The 7,500-nt window shown below is 40.2% G+C and overlaps 16 non-coding genes across 16 annotated transcripts in view; all 16 read left to right on the forward strand.

The window, feature by feature from the left end:
• Nucleotides 1-176: 176 nt before the first annotated feature.
• Nucleotides 177-249, forward strand: trnar-acg (transfer RNA arginine (anticodon ACG)). The gene has a single exon. It is a non-coding gene; the product is annotated as a tRNA-Arg (tRNA).
• A 211-nt stretch (nt 250-460) lies between these two features.
• trnae-uuc (transfer RNA glutamic acid (anticodon UUC)) lies at nt 461-532 on the forward strand. Its single transcript has one exon. It is a non-coding gene; the product is annotated as a tRNA-Glu (tRNA).
• A 302-nt stretch (nt 533-834) lies between these two features.
• On the forward strand, nt 835-907 carry trnar-acg (transfer RNA arginine (anticodon ACG)). The gene has a single exon. It is a non-coding gene; the product is annotated as a tRNA-Arg (tRNA).
• Nucleotides 908-1,117: 210 nt separating this feature from the next.
• On the forward strand, nt 1,118-1,189 carry trnae-uuc (transfer RNA glutamic acid (anticodon UUC)). The gene has a single exon. It is a non-coding gene; the product is annotated as a tRNA-Glu (tRNA).
• Nucleotides 1,190-1,475: 286 nt separating this feature from the next.
• trnar-acg (transfer RNA arginine (anticodon ACG)) lies at nt 1,476-1,548 on the forward strand. The gene has a single exon. It is a non-coding gene; the product is annotated as a tRNA-Arg (tRNA).
• A 210-nt stretch (nt 1,549-1,758) lies between these two features.
• trnae-uuc (transfer RNA glutamic acid (anticodon UUC)) lies at nt 1,759-1,830 on the forward strand. The gene has a single exon. It is a non-coding gene; the product is annotated as a tRNA-Glu (tRNA).
• Nucleotides 1,831-2,132: 302 nt separating this feature from the next.
• On the forward strand, nt 2,133-2,205 carry trnar-acg (transfer RNA arginine (anticodon ACG)). The gene has a single exon. It is a non-coding gene; the product is annotated as a tRNA-Arg (tRNA).
• A 210-nt stretch (nt 2,206-2,415) lies between these two features.
• On the forward strand, nt 2,416-2,487 carry trnae-uuc (transfer RNA glutamic acid (anticodon UUC)). The gene has a single exon. It is a non-coding gene; the product is annotated as a tRNA-Glu (tRNA).
• Nucleotides 2,488-2,788: 301 nt separating this feature from the next.
• On the forward strand, nt 2,789-2,861 carry trnar-acg (transfer RNA arginine (anticodon ACG)). The gene has a single exon. It is a non-coding gene; the product is annotated as a tRNA-Arg (tRNA).
• A 210-nt stretch (nt 2,862-3,071) lies between these two features.
• trnae-uuc (transfer RNA glutamic acid (anticodon UUC)) lies at nt 3,072-3,143 on the forward strand. The gene has a single exon. It is a non-coding gene; the product is annotated as a tRNA-Glu (tRNA).
• Nucleotides 3,144-4,566: 1,423 nt separating this feature from the next.
• trnae-uuc (transfer RNA glutamic acid (anticodon UUC)) lies at nt 4,567-4,638 on the forward strand. Its single transcript has one exon. It is a non-coding gene; the product is annotated as a tRNA-Glu (tRNA).
• A 301-nt stretch (nt 4,639-4,939) lies between these two features.
• trnar-acg (transfer RNA arginine (anticodon ACG)) lies at nt 4,940-5,012 on the forward strand. Its single transcript has one exon. It is a non-coding gene; the product is annotated as a tRNA-Arg (tRNA).
• Nucleotides 5,013-5,223: 211 nt separating this feature from the next.
• trnae-uuc (transfer RNA glutamic acid (anticodon UUC)) lies at nt 5,224-5,295 on the forward strand. The gene has a single exon. It is a non-coding gene; the product is annotated as a tRNA-Glu (tRNA).
• Nucleotides 5,296-5,598: 303 nt separating this feature from the next.
• On the forward strand, nt 5,599-5,671 carry trnar-acg (transfer RNA arginine (anticodon ACG)). Its single transcript has one exon. It is a non-coding gene; the product is annotated as a tRNA-Arg (tRNA).
• Nucleotides 5,672-5,879: 208 nt separating this feature from the next.
• On the forward strand, nt 5,880-5,951 carry trnae-uuc (transfer RNA glutamic acid (anticodon UUC)). Its single transcript has one exon. It is a non-coding gene; the product is annotated as a tRNA-Glu (tRNA).
• Nucleotides 5,952-7,474: 1,523 nt separating this feature from the next.
• Nucleotides 7,475-7,500, forward strand: part of trnae-uuc (transfer RNA glutamic acid (anticodon UUC)) — a 72-nt gene continuing 46 nt past the window's right edge. The window contains exon 1 of the tRNA in view: nt 7,475-7,500. This exon is cut by the window's right edge and continues 46 nt beyond it. This is a non-coding gene — a tRNA (tRNA-Glu).

A 7,500-nucleotide genomic window follows, 5' to 3' on the forward strand; every position in this document is an offset into this window, starting at 1 on the left:
TTCAACGTTGAATACACTTCATGGCTGCATTTCTTGCTCTGCAGTAAAATTCATGCAACAACAGGAGGATCAAATTAAGATATGCATCTGAAACAGAAACCAAGGAACTTTGTTGTTGACAGACGCTATGACTGTGTACACTGGTCTAGCTGTGACCTGACTTCAGCTTAGACGTGGGGCCAGTGGCGCAATGGATAACGTGTCTGACTACGGATCAGAAGATTCTAGGTTCGACTCCTGGCTGGCTCAATACTTTATTTAATTGACTGAAATCAAGCTGGGAATGATACTGTATACCTTTCAGTGCTTCTGGCTGTTCTCACTTCAAACACATTTTAGACGGATTTCATCTGGACATTCCCCAACATCTCTGAGAAAAAAAGATGGAGCTTTTAAACCCAACAGGCATAATGTCAACATTTAAAGATTTGTCTGTGATGTGTATTTTAAGTATGTGTCTTCCCATATGGTCTAGCGGTTAGGATTCCTGGTTTTCACCCAGGTGGCCCGGGTTCAACTCCCGGTATGGGAAAGAATATCTTGTCGTTAGGTACGCACTTGTGTAACAACAGATGCAGCAGTTTCGCACAACACAACAATATTCCCTCATCAACAGGAAATGTGACATGTTATGTAGATTCAAATTATACAAGGCTTTTTAAACGTTGAATACACTTCATGGCTGCATTTCTTGCTCTGCAGTAAAATTCATGCAACAACAGGAGGATCAAATTAAGATATGCATCTGAAACAGAAACCAAGGAACTTTGTTGTTGACAGACGCTATGACTGTGTACACTGGTCTAGCTGTGACCTGACTTCAGCTTAGACGTGGGGCCAGTGGCGCAATGGATAACGTGTCTGACTACGGATCAGAAGATTCTAGGTTCGACTCCTGGCTGGCTCAATACTTTATTTAATTGACTGAAATCAAGCTGGGAATGATACTGTATACCTTTCAGTGCTTTTGGCTGATCTCACTTCAAACACATTTTAGACGGATTTCATCTGGACATTCCCCAACATCTCTGAGAAAAAAGATGAAGCTTTTAAATCCAACAGGCATAATGTCAACATTTAAAGATTTGTCTGTGATGTGTATTTTAAGTATGTGTCTTCCCATATGGTCTAGCGTTTAGGATTCCTGGTTTTCACCCAGGTGGCCCGGGTTCAACTCCCGGTATGGGAAAGAATATCTTGTCGTTAGGTACGCACTTGTGTAACAACAGATGCAGCAGTTTCACAAAACAATATTCCCTCAGGAAATGTGTCATGTAGATTCAAATTATACAAAGCTTTTTCAACGTTGAATACACTTCATGGCTGCATTTCTTGCTCTGCAGTAAAATTCATGCAACAACAGGAGGATCAAATTAAGATATGCATCTGAAACAGAAACCAAGGAACTTTGTTGTTGACAGACGCTATGACTGTGTACACTGGTCTAGCTGTGACCTGACTTCAGCTTAGACGTGGGGCCAGTGGCGCAATGGATAACGTGTCTGACTACGGATCAGAAGATTCTAGGTTCGACTCCTGGCTGGCTCAATACTTTATTTAATTGACTGAAATCAAGCTGGGAATGATACTGTATACCTTTCAGTGCTTTTGGCTGATCTCACTTCAAACACATTTTAGACGGATTTCATCTGGACATTCCCCAACATCTCTGAGAAAAAAGATGAAGCTTTTAAATCCAACAGGCATAATGTCAACATTTAAAGATTTGTCTGTGATGTGTATTTTAAGTATGTGTCTTCCCATATGGTCTAGCGGTTAGTATTCCTGGTTTTCACCCAGGTGGCCCGGGTTCAACTCCCGGTATGGGAAAGAATATCTTGTCGTTAGGTACGCACTTGTGTAACAAAAGGTGCAGCAGTTTCGCACAACACAACAATATTCCCTCATCAACAGGAAGTATGACATGTTATGTAGATTCAAATTATACAAGGCTTTTTAAACGTTGAATACACTTCATGGCTGCATTTCTTGCTCTGCAGTAAAATTCATGCAACAACAGGAGGATCAAATTAAGATATGCATCTGAAACAGAAACCAAGGAACTTTGTTGTTGACAGACGCTATGACTGTGTACACTGGTCTAGCTGTGACCTGACTTCAGCTTAGACGTGGGGCCAGTGGCGCAATGGATAACGTGTCTGACTACGGATCAGAAGATTCTAGGTTCGACTCCTGGCTGGCTCAATACTTTATTTAATTGACTGAAATCAAGCTGGGAATGATACTGTATACCTTTCAGTGCTTCTGGCTGTTCTCACTTCAAACACATTTTAGACGGATTTCATCTGGACATTCCCCAACATCTCTGAGAAAAAAGATGAAGCTTTTAAATCCAACAGGCATAATGTCAACATTTAAAGATTTGTCTGTGATGTGTATTTTAAGTATGTGTCTTCCCATATGGTCTAGCGGTTAGGATTCCTGGTTTTCACCCAGGTGGCCCGGGTTCAACTCCCGGTATGGGAAAGAATATCTTGTCGTTAGGTACGCACTTGTGTAACAACAGATGCAGCAGTTTGCACAACACAACAATATTCCCTCATCAACAGGAAATGTGACATGTTATGTAGATTCAAATTATACAAGGCTTTTTAAACGTTGAATACACTTCATGGCTGCATTTCTTGCTCTGCAGTAAAATTCATGCAACAACAGGAGGATCAAATTAAGATATGCATCTGAAACAGAAACCAAGGAACCTTGTTTTTGACAGACGCTATGACTGTGTACACTGGTCTAGCTGTGACCTGACTTCAGCTTAGACGTGGGGCCAGTGGCGCAATGGATAACGTGTCTGACTACGGATCAGAAGATTCTAGGTTCGACTCCTGGCTGGCTCAATACTTTATTTAATTGACTGAAATCAAGCTGGGAATGATACTGTATACCTTTCAGTGCTTCTGGCTGTTCTCACTTCAAACACATTTTAGACGGATTTCATCTGGACATTCCCCAACATCTCTGAGAAAAAAGATGAAGCTTTTAAATCCAACAGGCATAATGTCAACATTTAAAGATTTGTCTGTGATGTGTATTTTAAGTATGTGTCTTCCCATATGGTCTAGCGGTTAGGATTCCTGGTTTTCACCCAGGTGGCCCGGGTTCAACTCCCGGTATGGGAAAGAATATCTTGTCGTTAGGTATACGCACTTGTGTAACAACAGATGCAGCATTTTTGCACAACACAACAATATTCCCTCATCAACAGGAAATGTGACATGTTATGTAGATTCAAATTATACAAGGCTTTTTAAACGTTGAATACACTTCATGGCTGCATTTCTTGCTCTCCAGTAAAATTCATGCAACAACAGGAGGATCAAATTAAGATATGCATCTGAAACAGAAAACCAATTAACCTTGTTTTTGACAGACGCTATGACTGTGTACACTGGTGTAGCTGTGACCTGACTTCAGTTTTGACGTGGGGCCAGTGGCGCAATGGATAACGTGTCTGACTATGGATCAAGAGATTCTAGGTTCTACTCCTGGCTGGCTCAATACTTTATTTAATTGACTGAAATCAAGCTGGGAATGATACTGTATACCTTTCAGTGCTTCTGGCTGATCTCACTTCAAACACATTTTAGACGGATTTCATCTGGACATTCCCCAACATCTCTGAGAAAAAAAGATGGAGCTTTTAAAGTCCAACAGGCATAATGTCAACATTTAAAGATTTGTCTGTGATGTGTATTTTAAGTATGTGTCTTCCCATATGGTCTAGCTTGGAATTCCTGGTTTTGGAAAGGTGACACTCTGGTTTCAGAACTGCAAAGATGTTCATGAGGAAACAATATCTTGCAAAACCAAGATGTTTGGTGACCAGGAAATCAACAGGATTTCTGGAGGCACGTTTTCCATGATCTCCTTATATGGCTGTGAATGCACAGGAATGAACAATACTTCCTCATCGTTTCCCCCAGGTGTCTGCAGCATTGTGTTTTGTAGGCATATCATTGGAAGATTGACATAAGAGCCTACAATTACCAACGTTGAATACACTTCATGGCTGCATTTCTTGCTCTGCAGTAAAATTCATGCAACAACAGGAGGATCAAATTAAGATATGCATCCAGGGAAACATGAAGAGATAAACCAAGGAACCTTGATTTTTGACAACGTTTTCCATGAGTCGATATTGTTACACTGGTCTAGTTTGTGACCTGACTTCAGGTTAGACGTAGCCAAATGCCAGTGGCGCAATGGATAAGCATCTTTCTGAAAAACTGGACATCGGATCAGAAGATTCTCATTGAAACATCTGAAGTTCTTCAAAGGTAAATTATTTTATTTGATCCCTTTGACTGAAATGCTAAATGCTAACGCTAAATGCTAAGCTAGCTATCACCACTCTTACACAAATTATTGATTTTCTCTGGTTCTAAAGCATATTTTGAAAATTCAAACACATTTTAAGAAAAGGATTTCATCTGGATTTCATTCCCCAACATCTCTGAGAAAAAAGATGGAGCTTTTAAACCCAACAGGCATAATGTCAACATTTAAAGATTTGTCTGTGATGTGTATTTTAAGTATGTGTCTTCCCATATGGTCTAGCGGTTAGGATTCCTGGTTTTCACCCAGGTGGCCCGGGTTCAACTCCCGGTATGGGAAAGAATATCTTGTCGTTAGGTACGCACTTGTGTAACAACAGATGCAGCAGTTTTGCACAACACAACAATATTCCCTCATCAACAGGAAATTTGACATGTTATGTAGATTCAAATTATACAAAGCTTTTTAAACGTTGAATACACTTCATGGCTGCATTTCTTGCTCTGCAGTAAAATTCATGCAACAACAGGAGGATCAAATTAAGATATGCATCTGAAACAGAAACCAAGGAACCTTGTTTTTGACAGACGCTATGACTGTGTACACTGGTCTAGCTGTGACCTGACTTCAGTTTAGACGTGGGCCAGTGGCGCAATGGATAACGTGTCTGACTACGGATCAGAAGATTCTAGGTTCGACTCCTGGCTGGCTCAATACTTTATTTAATTGACTGAAATCAAGCTGGGAATGATACTGTATACCTTTCAGTGCTTCTGGCTGTTCTCACTTCAAACACATTTTAGACGGATTTCATCTGGACATTCCCCAACATCTCTGAGAAAAAAAGATGGAGCTTTTAAACCCAACAGGCATAATGTCAACATTTAAAGATTTGTCTGTGATGTGTATTTTAAGTATGTGTCTTCCCATATGGTCTAGCGGTTAGGATTCCTGGTTTTCACCCAGGTGGCCCGGGTTCAACTCCCGGTATGGGAAAGAATATCTTGTCGTTAGGTATGCACTTGTGTAACAACAGATGCAGCATTTTTGCACAACACAACAATATTCCCTCATCAACAGGAAATGTGACATGTTATGTAGATTCAAATTATTACAAGGCTTTTTAAACGTTGAATACACTTCATGGCTGCATTTCTTGCTCTGCAGTAAAATTCATGCAAAAACAGGAGGATCAAATTAAGATATGCATCTGAAACAGAAACCAAGGAACCTTGTTGTTGACAGACGCTATGACTGTGTACACTGGTCTAGCTTTGACCTGACTTCAGCTTAGACGTGGGGCCAGTGGCGCAATGGATAACGTGTCTGACTACGGATCAGAAGATTCTAGGTTCGACTCCTGGCTGGCTCAATACTTTATTTAATTGACTGAAATCAAGCTGGGAATGATACTGTATACCTTTCAGTGCTTCTGGCTGTTCTCACTTCAAACACATTTTAGACGGATTTCATCTGGACATTCCCCAACATCTCTGAGAAAAAATGGAGCTTTTAAACCCAACAGGCATAATGTCAACATTTAAAGATTTGTCTGTGATGTGTATTTTAAGTATGTGTCTTCCCATATGGTCTAGCGGTTAGGATTCCTGGTTTTCACCCAGGTGGCCCGGGTTCAACTCCCGGTATGGGAAAGAATATCTTGTCGTTAGGTACGCACTTGTGTAACAACAGATGCAGCAGTTTAGCACAACGCAACAATATTCCCTCATCAACAGGAAATTTGACATGTTATGTAGATTCAAATTATACAAAGCTTTTTAAACGTTGAATACACTTTATGGCTGCATTTCTTGCTCTGCAGTAAAATTCATGCAACAACAGGAGGATCAAATTAAGATATGCATCTGAAACAGAAACCAAGGAACCTTGTTTTTGACAGACGCTATGACTGTGTACACTGGTCTAGCTGTGACCTGACTTCAGTTTAGACGTGGGTCCAGTGGCGCAATGGATAACGTGTCTGACTACGGATCAAAAGATTCTAGGTTCGACTCCTGGCTGGCTCAATACTTTATTTAATTGACTGAAATCAAACTGGGAATGATACTGTATACCTTTCAGTGCTTCTGGCTGTTCTCACTTCAAACACATTTTAGACGGATTTCATCTGGACATTCCCCAACATGTCTGAGAAAAAAAGATGGAGCTTTTAAAGTCCCAACAGGCATATTTCATTTTTGATCAACATTTAAAGATTTTGTCTGTGATGTGTATGCTTGGAATTGATAGTTTTGGAAAGAAGACACTCTGTCGTTTCAGAACCAAAGATGTTCATGGTGCCATAGAACAAAATCTACAGGCAAAACCAAGATGTTTTGACCAGGAAATCAACAGGATTTCTGGAGGCATCGTTTTCCATGATCTCCTTATATGGCTGTGAATGCGACAGGAATGAACGGACACTTCCTATCGTTTCCCCCAGGTGTCTGCAGCATTGTGACGTATTTGTAGGCATATCATTGGAAGATTGACCATAAGAGCCACAATTACCAAGTGTCCTGCACGGTGTTTCTTGCTCTGCAAAAGTCAGGTAAGTATTTTTCCATGCAGAGAAGAAACAGGAAGGCATTTCAATGAAGAGATATATGACAAAACACCTTGAAATTCAGGAACGTTTTCCATGTTTCAGTCGATATTATGGAGTTACACTGGTCTACGTTTAGGTGACTGATTTTCAGGTTAGTTTCGTGTAGCCAAATGCATAGTAACAAAATGGAACGTTGTGTCTACACAAGCATCTTTCAGGAAAAACTGGACATCTGCTATGTAACTGAGAGTCTCCTCATTGAAACATCTGAAGTTCTTCAAAGGTAAATTATTTTATTTGATCCCTTTGCTGGTTTTTGTGAATGTTGCGTCTAAATGCTAACGCTAAATGCTAAGCTAGCTATCACCACTTTACACAAATTATTGATTTTCTCTGGTTCTAAAGCATATTTTGAAAATCTGAGACGACAGGATTGTTAAGAAAAGGATAAGCTTGAGGGCAGGCATATTTATTTCATTTCAAACAATTTTCAGAAATCGCTAATGTTCATCTGAGCTTGAGGACATTCACGAACATCTCTGGGAAAAAAGGGGAGCTTTTAAACCCAACAGGCATAATGTCAATATTTAAAGATTTGTCTGTGATGTGTATTTTAAGTATGTGTCTTCCCATATGGTCTAGCGGTTAGGATT

This window comes from Oncorhynchus keta, unplaced genomic scaffold (assembly GCF_023373465.1).
Source record: "Oncorhynchus keta strain PuntledgeMale-10-30-2019 unplaced genomic scaffold, Oket_V2 Un_contig_22569_pilon_pilon, whole genome shotgun sequence".
NCBI classification, from domain to species: Eukaryota; Metazoa; Chordata; class Actinopteri; order Salmoniformes; family Salmonidae; genus Oncorhynchus; species Oncorhynchus keta.